The sequence below is a fragment of the Pongo abelii genome, chromosome 17 (assembly GCF_028885655.2).
Source record: "Pongo abelii isolate AG06213 chromosome 17, NHGRI_mPonAbe1-v2.0_pri, whole genome shotgun sequence".
NCBI lineage: Eukaryota > Metazoa > Chordata > Mammalia > Primates > Hominidae > Pongo > Pongo abelii.
Window position 1 is genome coordinate 34610359 of NC_072002.2, and position 11973 is coordinate 34622331.

At 41.9% G+C, this 11973-nt stretch overlaps 1 long non-coding RNA gene across 1 annotated transcript; it reads left to right on the top strand.

Annotated features, from left to right (window-relative positions):
- Positions 1-16: 16 nt before the first annotated feature.
- Positions 17-7923, top strand: LOC134760287 (uncharacterized). Its single transcript, XR_010137564.1, has 2 exons — positions 17-143; positions 7583-7923. It is a non-coding gene; the product is annotated as an uncharacterized LOC134760287 (long non-coding RNA).
- Positions 7924-11973: the final 4050 nt, after the last annotated feature.

Consider the following 11973-nt stretch of genomic DNA (forward strand, 5'->3'; position numbering starts at 1 on the left):
CCTCTTCCTGCTCGGCGGGGTCGCAGCGGCCCCAGCTCTGGAGGGCGTGCGCCGGGGGGAAACGCAGGAGCCAAGGGTGTGGCACAGAAAGGAGCCCGGGGCAACAGCTGAGAGTCTTAGGAAACCCGGGAACCTGGATGTGGGTGCGGTGGCTGGGAAGGACTGCTCCCTTTGGGAACCGTCTGGTCGACCGCGCCTTCTCTAAGCCAGCAGCACAGTTCCCACGTTTTCCTGCGGTCTTATCAACAAAACTGCTGTTTGAGATCTGTTTCCTACAACTAATAAGTGATTTGCATTTCTATTTCTTCTTTCTCACTGAAGGCAACCGAAGCAAGTGGTATAATGCAGCTTTTCTACTTGATTAAAGACCGCCAGGGCGCTGGACGCGGTAGCTCACACCTGTAATCCTAGCATTTTGGGGGGCCGAGGCGGGTGGATCACCTGAGGTCAGGAGTTCAAGACCAGCCTGGACAACATGGTGAAACCCCGTCTCTACTAAAAATACAAAAATTAGCTGGGCGTGGTGGCTACTTGGGAGGCTGAGGCAGAAGAATTGCTTGAACCTGGGAGGCAGAGGTTGCAGTAAGCCAAGATCCGACCACTGTACTCCAGCCTGGGCGACAGAGCAAGACTCTGTTTCAAAAAAAAAAAAAAAAAAAAAGACTGCCAGGGCTTTTCCAAGGTTTTTTGTTTGAGCCCTGGCGGTCTTTTTTTTTTTTTTTTGAGACAGTCTTGCTCTCTCACCCAGGCTGGAGTGCAGTAGCGTGATCTCGGCTCACTGCAATCTCCGCCTCCCGGGTTCAAGCAATTCTCCTGCCTCAGCTTCCCGTGTAGCTGGGACTACAGGCGCGCGCCACCACGCCAGGCTAATTTTTTTTTTCATGTTTAGTAGAGACGGGGTTTCGCCATGTTAGCCAGGCTGGTCTCGAACTCCTCACCTCAGGTGATCCACCCGCATTGGCCTCCCAAAGTGCTGGGATTACAGGCGTGAGCCACCGCACTTGGCCCCAAGTTTTTAATAGACCACATTTTCCAATTTTACTGAATTGTTTATAACAACACTGAGGAGTGGGAACTGTTGACAAAAAGAGTTAAACTCTGTAAAATATTTGAAGAAATTTATTCTGAGCCAAATATGAGTGACCAATGGCCGGTGATAGAGCCCTCAGCAGATCCTGAGAACATGTCCCCAAGGTGGTTGGGCTACAACTTGATTTTTTATACATTTGGTTGAAAGAATTGTTATCTAAAGATTTAGAATCAATAGAGGGCTGGGCGCAGTGGCTCACGCCTGTAATCCCAGCACTTGGGAGGTCGAGGCGGGCGGATCACGAGGTCAGGAGATTGAGACCATCCTAGCCAACATGGTGAAACCTGTCTCTACTGAAAATATAAAAATTAGTGGGGCGAGGTGGCACGCGCCTGTAAACCCAGGTACTCAGGAGGCTGAGGTAGGAGAATCACTTGAACCCGGGAGGCGGAGGTTGGTTGCAGTAGCTGAGAAAGCGCCACTGCACTCCAGTCTGGGCGACAGAGCTGTATGGGGAAGAAAGAAAAAAAGATTTGAATCAATAGAAAGGAATATCTCGTTAAGATAAGGGGTTGTGGAGACCATGGATTCATCATGCAGATTAAAACTCCAGGTAGCAGGCTTTAGAGAGATAGATTGTAAATGTTTCTTGTCAGACTTAAAGAGTGTGTTCTACCTGTCTTAAAGCCTGTGTTGATGTCAATGCTGGTCAGCTGTGCCTAAATTCCAAACGGAGGAGGGAATAATGAGGCATGTCTGGCTCCCCTTCCCATCATGGCCTGAACTAGTTTTTGAGGTTAAATTTGGAATGTCTTTGACCCAGGGGAGGGGTCTTTTCAGATGGTTCTGGGGCTTAGAATTTTATTTTTGGTTTACAGAACGATTTTATAATGAGTTTAAAATGCACTGATACATGTGTTGTACTTGCAAGCATCCTTTTGCTTCAACTGTTGATTGAGTACAGAGGTGCTCTCAGCATTTTGGGTGGGACTTTTCTTAGCTGCACCGGTTTGTTCTGCACATTGCAGGGCTTTAGCAGGACTGTGGAAAGCCAACCATATGTTGGCTGAAAACTGTCCCTACACGTTTCCCTACACGTTTCCGAGCACCAGCAAGATCCCAGGCTGAAAATATTCCAGATTATCCAGATGCACCTTATCTGTGTTTAATTTCCTTGTGTTCTTCTTCTTCTTCTTTTTTTTTTTTTTTGAGGTGGAATCTTGCTCTGCCCCTCAGGCTATAGTGCAGTGGTGCTCAGCTCACTGCAAACTCTGCTGCACGGGTTCAAGCAATTCTGCCTCAGCCTTCCAAGTAGTTGGAACTACAGGCGCCTGCCACCATGCCCAGCTACTTTTTTTTTTTTTTTTTTTTTTGCATTTTTAGGAGAGACGGGGTTTCACCATGTTGGTCAGGCTTGTCTCAAACTTCTGACCTGAAGTGATCTGCCCACCTCAGCCTCCCAAAGTGCTGGGATTAAAGGCATGAGCCACCATGCCCAGCCTTACTTGTGTTATTTTTTTAAAACCTGATACATAATAATTGTGAGGTAGACAGGGCTTGACTCTGTAGGCAGGGCTCTGACACAGGACCAAATTGAGGAGTAGTCAAAACAAGGACGGGGCAGAAGTAGTTTTCCATAAGATGTGCCCACCAGTGTGCCATGTCAGTTTACCATTGTCATGGCAACACCCAGAGCTTAGTGCCCCTTTCCATGGCAATGAGCCGACAACCCGGAAGTTACCACCCTTTTTCTAGACATTTCTGCCTAATCTGCCCCTTAATTTGCATGTAATTGAAAGTAGGTTATAAATATCACTGCAGACCTGCCTTTGAGCTACTGCTGTCAGCACACTGCCTATAGGGTAGCTCTGCTCCGCAGGAGCACTCAGGGAACTGTAATGCTGCCACATCAGTAGAGCTTTTCTTCTACCAGGTAGTTCTTAAATTCTTTCCTAAGCAAAACCAAGAACCCTCCTGGGCTAAGCCCAATTCCGGGCTCACCTGCCCTGCATCAGTTGCACATCCTTGTGTGTTTTCTTTCTTTCTTTTTTTCTTTTCGACGGAGTCTTGCTCTGTCACCCAGGCTGGAGTGCAGTGGCACAATCTCAGCTCACTGCAACCTCTGCCTCCCAGGCTCAAGCAATTCTCCTGCCTCAGCCTCCCGAGTAACTAGGATTACAGGCACCCGTCACCATGCCCAGCTAGTTTTTGTATTTTTAGTAGAGACGAAGTTTCACCATGTTACCCAAGCTGGTCTCGAACTCCTCACCTGAAGTAATCTGCCTGCCTCGAGCCTCCCAAAGTGCTGGGATACAGGCGTGAGCCACTGCACCTGGCCCCTTGTGTTATTTTGAGGCTGGTTTATTTGTTCCACCCAAATACCAGCTAAATCACATCTCAAGACTAGGCTCCTCTGCCCACATGGAGCTTCCACTTCTGCTGCCTTCCTTGAGTATCTTGGCTTGATAGTAAAGACAGAATGGTTCTTTTCAAAGTGGTTACTCCATAAATGTCAGTCAGAATGAATGGTTCTCTCAGACACATTTCATTCATTCATTCATTAACACACATTTATATCATGGTGCCTTCCTCATGTCCACAAACAGCAAGACAGACAAGGTCCTTTTCTTCATGGAACTGATATTCTGGTAGCGACAAACACACAAAAGTAACCAAACAAGATATCTGTGGATAGTGACAAGTGTGATGATAGTAAATTAATGGGTATAGCACTAAACAGTGATTGTGTAGAGGGTGCTTTAGATCTGATCACCAGGAGGCCTCATCGAGGAAGTCACATTTGAGCTGAGACCTGAATACTGGGAAGAAACCAGCAGGGGAAGATCTGGGGAAAGAACATTCCATTCAGCAGGTGCATTTATGCCAGTAGGTGCCACAGTGCTTGCATCTATAAAAACATCCCCCAATAGGGATGGTCATGATGCTTAATCCTGTCTTGTTCTAGGAAGAAATAATAATTATTAGTGGATACATTAACTTATTGGAGTATAAAAAGCTCTTCCTTCTCATTAAGAGATATATTTGTTTAAAATTTTACTTTTATATGTTTAGTAGTCATAGAAATTTGTAGTATATTTATGTTATTTTAATCAATTATGTACAAAAAATAATTATAATGGTCACCCAATCTAGAATAAATATTTCCTACCTAGAATTTGATGTCACAGGATATTCTTAATTTTTAAAATTTAAAAATGATCAAAATTTTACTGATCAACAAAAGATATTTAAGCATAAAAATCTACTACATTAGGATAAAATTCTTAGGAATGTAGACTGAAATAAGAGTTTAGGGAGAAAATGGAATGAGATAAAATTTCTCATTGTTAAAAGGAAAACTTGTATATTTGTTTAAATGAATGATGCTGGGTCAAATTGCGATGATATTTAGATTCCATTTGGTACATTTTAGAGAGGGATGACCTGCTAATATTTACAATGCGTGGGAAAATAACAATTTGCTATTCTTTCAACTTAGACAGAAAAATGACATGCAAGTATGTTGCAACTTTTTCAGTTTCCTTTGAGGAAGTATGAGAGAGCAAAAACATTTGAAAATTATTGGTCTAGAAAAATCTTCCCTTTACAAATTCAAACATGTAGGTAAACTTAGGTAAAGAAAAGCAGAAAATTAATGTTTTTGAGAGTCAATTATGAATCAGTTACTTGATAATACTATTTTTTATTGTTGCAACTACCATCTATCAATGAGTATCATGAGCCACACATTATGGATTAATGTAGTTCTCACAACTACTCTATAAAACACAAACTTTTACAGTAGTTCCCCCTTATCCACGGGGGATATGTTCCAAGACCCCCAGGGGATGTCTGAAACTGCAGATAGTACTGAACCTTATACATACCATGTTTTTTTCCTATACCTACATACCTATGATAAAGTTGAATTCATAAATTAGTCACAGGTAGAGATTAACAACAATAACTAATACTAAAATAGAACAATTATAACAGTATGCCAGCATCCCTATCTTGTGCTTTGGGGCCATAATTAAGTAAAGTAAGGGTTCCTTGAACCCAGAAAGGGTTCCTAAGAGAACAACTTGGGGAATGTAGTTATCGTGGAGCCACTGGACAAAGGGATAATTCACCTCCAGAGAGGAAGGGGGCAGGGACAGCATGAGATTTAATGGCATGCAATTGAAAACTTACTATGTATTTCTGGAATTTTCCACATAATATTTTAAAACCGCAGTTGATCTCGGGTAACTGAAAGCTTGGAAAGCAAAACCACAGATTAGCGGGGCACTAGTGTACTGTAATTACCTTATAGATGACACTGAGATTAAGGATCTTGGCCAAAGTGACACATCTAGAAAATATAGTAGCCAGGATGAAAATCCAGTTCAGCCTGCATGCAAAATCTTCTTTCCATTTAGCTGTTTTGAGCCTGAATTCCCCCATTCTCTTTCCACTCTATAAGCTTTTGATAGCTCATTGGATAGAGAATAGGTTCTCTTAATCACTTATTTTTTTGTCACCTTCACTAACAAATATTTAAAATCTATGGTTGAATAGACTGTATTTGAGATTTATTGCACACCAAGGAACCCAGGATTCTATCAATAATTCCCTGCCAGGAGCAGTGGCTCATGCCTGTAATTACAGCACTTTTGGAGGCTCAGGCGGGCAGATTGCCTGAGCCCGGGAGTTTGAGACCAGCCTGGACAACATGGAGAAACCCCATCTCTACTAAAAAAATACAAAAATAGACAGGCATGATAGTACCTGTAGTCCCAGCTACTCAGGAGGCTGAGGTGGGAGGATCACCTGAGCCAAGGAGGTCAAGGCTTCAGTGAGCCCAGATAATGCCACTGCACTCGAGCCTGGGCAATAGAGTAAGACCCTGTCTCAAAAAATATATATATATAATTCTCATTTTTTTATAGCCTTCAGTTATGATTTAGAAAAGGTTTATCTTCATTTGGAGTTAATTATATTCAATTGGCTGCCTCTGAACTCTAACTTTCTCTGACAAGCCTTTCTATCAGGTAGATCAAGACTGGGTGAAAAGTTCTTTAAAAGTTCAGAGTTCTCTCTCTTTCATTACATTTCTTTTATTTATTTATTTATTGAAAAAGAGTCTTGCTCTGTTGCCCAGGCTGGAGTACAGTGGCACAATCTTGGCTCAGTGCGACCTCTGCCTCCAAGGTTCAAGCAATTCTCCTGTCTCAGCCTCCCGAGTAGCTGGGATTACAGGCATGCGCCACCACGCCTGGCTAATTTTTGTATTTTTAGTAGATACAGGTTTTCACCATGTTGGCTAGGCTGGTTTCGAACTCCTGACCTCAGGTAATCCACCCACCTTGGTCTTCCAAAGTGCTGGGATTACAGGTGTGAGGCACCGCGCCTGGCCTACATTTCTTTTTATAATTTGAAATACTGACTGTATATACTCTCACTGTAATCCTTAGTGATATATACTGACAAATAGCTCTCCTATTATTGTGTTGCACCAAGGTCCAAATTATGAGGTTGAGCGTCAGCCAGAAAAATCTTGTGTTTTCCATAAAATATGTATGTCAAAAGACAGGGCTGTTGTGCCAATTTTAAAAGGTAACTATGTAGCACACCCGCGTTCAAAACAGCATTATTCACAATAGCCAAAAGATGGAAGCAACCCAAGTGTCCATCAGTAGCTGAATGGATAAGCAAAACTGGGTAAATATATGCAAGAATATTAGCCCAAAAAAGGAAGTTCTGAGACATGCAACAACATGGATGAACCTTGAAAACATTGCGCTAAGTGAAATAAACCAGTCACTGTGATTGCACCACTGCACTCCAGCCTGGGCGACAGAGTAAGACCCTGTCTTAGAAAACAAAAAACAAAACAAAACAAAACAAAAGACAAATACTGTATGATTCCACCTACATGCAGTACCTAGAGTAGTCAAATTCATAGAAAGTACAGTTGTGGTTGCTAGGGGCTGGGGGATGGGGAAACCGGAAGTAAGTGCTTAACGAGTACAGAGTTTCAGTTTGGGAATATAAAAAGGTTCTGAAGATGGACAGTGGTGATGGTTGCACAACAATGTGAGTGTACTTAATGCCACAAATTGTGCACTTTAAAATGGTTAAAATGGTAAATTAATGCCGTGTATATTTTACCACAATTTAAAAAAAGACTATACAGAAGCTATTGGTCTTTACAAAACAAAGCAGTGAATCTCAGATTTTTTTCCCAAAAAGTCAATTATATATATTTTAAGTGCAAAAGCAAACTAAAGGAAGAACATTTTGTTAATTAGGAAGTGACATGTTTGTAGATGTGATAGAACATAGACACCTAGGTGATTTAGTATTTATTCAATATACAAAGAACTACTAATGTACCGTAAAAGGTAATACATATTACATTTGATTTTTTAAGAAGAAATTTTCATTTTAACTCAATTTGAGTATTAATAGCTAAGCTGTTCAACATAAGTAAACTAAGAGTACTTCATAGTATATAGCTAACATACTTTCCTGCAACTATGTTTATTGCATTATCCTTTTTTATTTCAGGATTTCCAGGTCCCAGATGAAGAGATAATTCTACTTACTGGATAGAGGATGCATTAGATCTTCTTACCTTAAAAAAAAAAAGGCAGCAATGATCAAAATACTAATAAATTACTTACAGACTCAGTTTATTTTTTCTTGGAGTAAAAGTCCAGGATGGGTAATAGAATACATGCTCTTAGCTTTTGGAAAAATTGATACTGTATATAGCAAAATAATGTGAAACCCATATCCATGGATATTCTTAACAATTTGAAGAAATCTTCACAGTTTTCCTGGGTTGTTGAGCCTCTAAGATGGTCTTTTCCTCTGATGTGATAATAAAGTGTTTATTCTGTACTCTACATGCATATAGTGTTTGGTCAATAGACTTCTGTTACTCATGAGTCATTACATTAGTCAACAAATTTTGTATGTTTGCCTTTCACGATGATGATGATGGTAAGAGCCCATCTACAAAAGCTTATTAAATACTCAGGATGTGCAAGACATTGTGTTACAGCCTGTGACTGTTGATCCCAGGGCCGGCAGCTGTGAAACTTGGGGATGGGAAATAAAACACATTGCAAGCCAATCAGGAACGTCCAGGCACTTTGGATGCTAGATAACTAGAAGAAAGTTCCAGAAGAGGGTTCTAAATATATATTTCACCCTATAAAATTGGAATTCATGTTTCAGTGAGCTGTATACCTGCAGCTAGGGCACCTAGCAAATGTTTACGTGATTGAAAATGCCAGGGTGATTCTTTTCTACCATCTTTTCCTGGTTTTTCCGTTAGTGTCTTTCTCTTTAAACTTTGGCAGGTTTGGGACCCTGAATGCATTGATATAACCAGAAAATAGACAGAATTTTATCCATGATACCAAATAAGATGCACAAAAAAGAAATTCAGTTAGTAAACAAACTTGGAAAATGTTTATTCTCATGAATAATAAAAAACCATAAAAATTATAACAATAAGATAAAAATTTTTCATTTATTACTGAAGATTTTAAAAATAGAAGTGCCAGGCCGGGCACAGTGGCTCATGCCTGTAATCCCAGCCCTTGGGGAGGCTGAGGCGGAAGGATCACTTGAGGCCAGGAGTTTGAGACCAGCCCGGCCAACATGGTGAAAATGCATCTCTACTAAAAAATACAAAAATTAGCCAAGTGTGGTGGTGCACACCTGTAATCCCAGCTACTTGGGAGGCTGAGGCATGAGAATCGCTTGAACCTGGGAGGTGGAGGTTGCCGTGAGCCAAGATCACGCCACTGCAATCCTACCTGGGCAACAGAGAGAGACTGTCTCAAAAAATTGAAATGCCAGTTAGTATTTGAGAAACTGGTACTGCAGACATTGCTGTTATTAAATTTAGCGCTCTCCCTCTCTCTCTCTCTCTCTCTCTCTCTCTCTCTCTCTATATATATATATATATATATCCAGAACAATAAGATGTTAATAACCTCTAAACAGTAATTCTATTTCTTGGAATCTAAGAAAATAAGTAGAAAATGTGAATAAGGAAAACAGTAAAATGATAATAGTGGTTGTGTTAAGATGGTGGGTATTATGGATAATTTTTGTCGTCTAAATGTTTGGTAGTTGTGATTTTATTACTTTTAGAATTTTACAACTATACATAAAAAAGAAAAACATTAACATTGCCCGTGAAAAATCACTTCATGTGCCTTGTTAGTAAATAATTTGCTTGATCTCCCAATTACTCAGTATCTCACTTCCCATTGCCATTGGAAGTCCCAACATCTGGGAAGAGATAGATGACTTTATGGGAAATACTTTGATTTGGCTACAAATGCATAGTCAGTACCCACTGGGGCACCAGCATGAGGCTTCCTTTCTCTAAAACCTATCGTGTCTCACCAGTGCTGTAGAGTGAAGCTCAGACTCCACAGCCCAGCACTCTGAACCCTGACCTCTTCCCACCTTTGCCTTCCACCTTTGCCTACTGTTACTCTTGTTGTATTCTACTAATATTCATTTACACGTGTTTATTAATTAATTTATTCAACAAATATTGAGGGTTTGCCCTGTGCCAGGCACAGTCCTAAGTCCCCACTGACAAAGAGAAGAGCAAAAACTCTAGAACGGTGGTACCCTCATGGACTGTAGGTCTCGGGACGGAGATGAACATTCATAAAGAGCCACGTGGGTAAATGTCACCTTACAAGAGTTGAGTGCAAATGGTGGTATGGTCATGTATGAAAGGGGAGAGGGTATGTTGCCCCTAGTTTATGGGTAGAAGAGGGTATATTGCCCCTGAAGAAGTGACTATTTGAACTGAGATCTGTTGATGACTCAGTAACCTAAACAAAGAGGTACTACATGGGGACTGTCAACCAAGACTGTCCTCTCTCCTGGTCTAGAGGTAGACACACATGTCCCAGCTGGGCCAGCCAGATTCCTCCTGGCAAGTCACATCTTGAGCAGAGTGATCTGAGGACTAAAAACAACTGCAGCTGCTTCACCCTGAGCCCTGGGCCCTGAAGCAGCTGTCCATCGGTTTCCTCCTCCCAGACTCTAGACCTGACCCGTTCTGCCTAGACTTGACTCGTGAGTCAGTATCCTTCCATTTCTTTTAGCTGAGCTGGTCTTGGTTGCTTGCAACCAAAGAAAGAACTCAAACTCACAGAGGGCAGGTACCCTGACACGGAAACTCAAAGGCCCCACAGTGGGAGGGGACCACTTTAGCAGGACTTCCCAGCACCCTCAATACCTAGATGCTCTACTCTTTCTTGCTGTATTTGCCCATGCCGTCTCCCTTTTTGGAATAGTCTCCTCTCCAACCTATACACTTCGATTCTGCCTGTGTGTGTGTATCTACGTTTATATATTTAATTAGTTGATGTATTTTTAAGAAAGGGAGAGGAGGCCGGGTGTGGTGGCTCATGCCTGTGATCCCAGCACTTTGGGAGGCCGAGGTGGGTGGATTACTTGAGGTCAGGAGTTCGAGACCAGCCTGGCCAACATGGTGAAACCCTGTCTCTACTAAAAAACACAAAAATTAGCCAGGCATGGTGGTGAGCGCCTGTAATCCCAGCTACTCAGGAGGCTGAGGCACAAGAATCATTTGAACCTGGGAGGCCGAGGTTGCAGTGAGCCGAGACCGTGCCACTGTACTCCAGTCTGGGTGACAGAACAAGACTCTGTCTCAAAAAAAAAAAAAAGAAAGAAAGAAAAAAAGGAAAGAAAGGGAGAGGAGAGGGTGGGAGGAGGGAGAGGAAGGAGGCAAAGAGAGGAGGAGAGGAAGAGAGGGGATAGAAGGACAGTGAGAAAGGGAATATATCCAGCTCAGAAGTATTTTCCCTACCAGAATGCGAACGATCCTCCCCTGAACTCCCAGAGCCCGCTCCTGTGCACTCTCTAAATCTTGCCTTGCTTTATAGTTGTGTGTGTGTGTGTCTGTCTATCTGTCTTGTGCCCCTGTTGGATAGGAAGCTCCTTGGGGACAGGATCTTGTCAAATTTCTCATTTTCTCTTTCAGAGTACCTAGTTCCCGTATCTAAACTTAGTAGATGCTAAAAAGATATTGGTTGTTTAACTGATACAACTAGAAAAAAAAAAGGCCTCCAAAATTCAGAAGGAAAGGGAGAGGCAGCAAATCCTGTCACATCTGTCTTAATTACACATTGATGGTGACCTACTAACAAGGTCCCTTATGAATAACTTAAAATGTAATTATTCTTTAAGATTGATCATATTACCCAGATTTTTATATCTCGCATTTTTTGAGCAAATATCTTAACAGGAAGCAGTGCAGTGTGATGATGGAGTCAGAGAGAGAACTGGCTCCACATTCTGCTCTACCACCTCCGACCTGAGTAGCTCATTGGAACTTAGACATTGAGCCTCAGGATCTTTTTATCTGTAAAATCATGATAATAATATTACCTCCAAGACTAGCTTATAATAAAGCTCTTGTTAAAGTAGTTAGCAAGTCATTATTTAAATTTTTTGAATATTTTTAACGTTTCATAAAATGTATTGAGTGTATTTAGTCATAATCTACTTAACCACTCTCTTGTTTTTACACATTAAGAGTATGTTTAACATTTTTATATACATATATATATTTTTTGAGACAGAGTCTCGCTCTGTCGCCCAGGCTGGAGTGCAGTGGCACTATCTCGGCTTACTGCAAGCTCCGCCTCCCAGGTTCACGCCATTCTCCTGCCTCAGCCTCCGGAGTAGCTGGGACTACAGGCGCCTGCCACCAAGCCTGGCTAATTTTTTTTATTTTAGTAGAGACGCTGTTTCTCCGTGTTAGCCAAGATGGTCTCAATCTCCTGACCTCGTGATCCGCCCGCCTCGGCCTCCCAAAGTGCTGGGATTACAGGCATGAGCCACTGCACCCGGCCAACATTTTAATATTTTAAATAATGCTGCAAATCTAG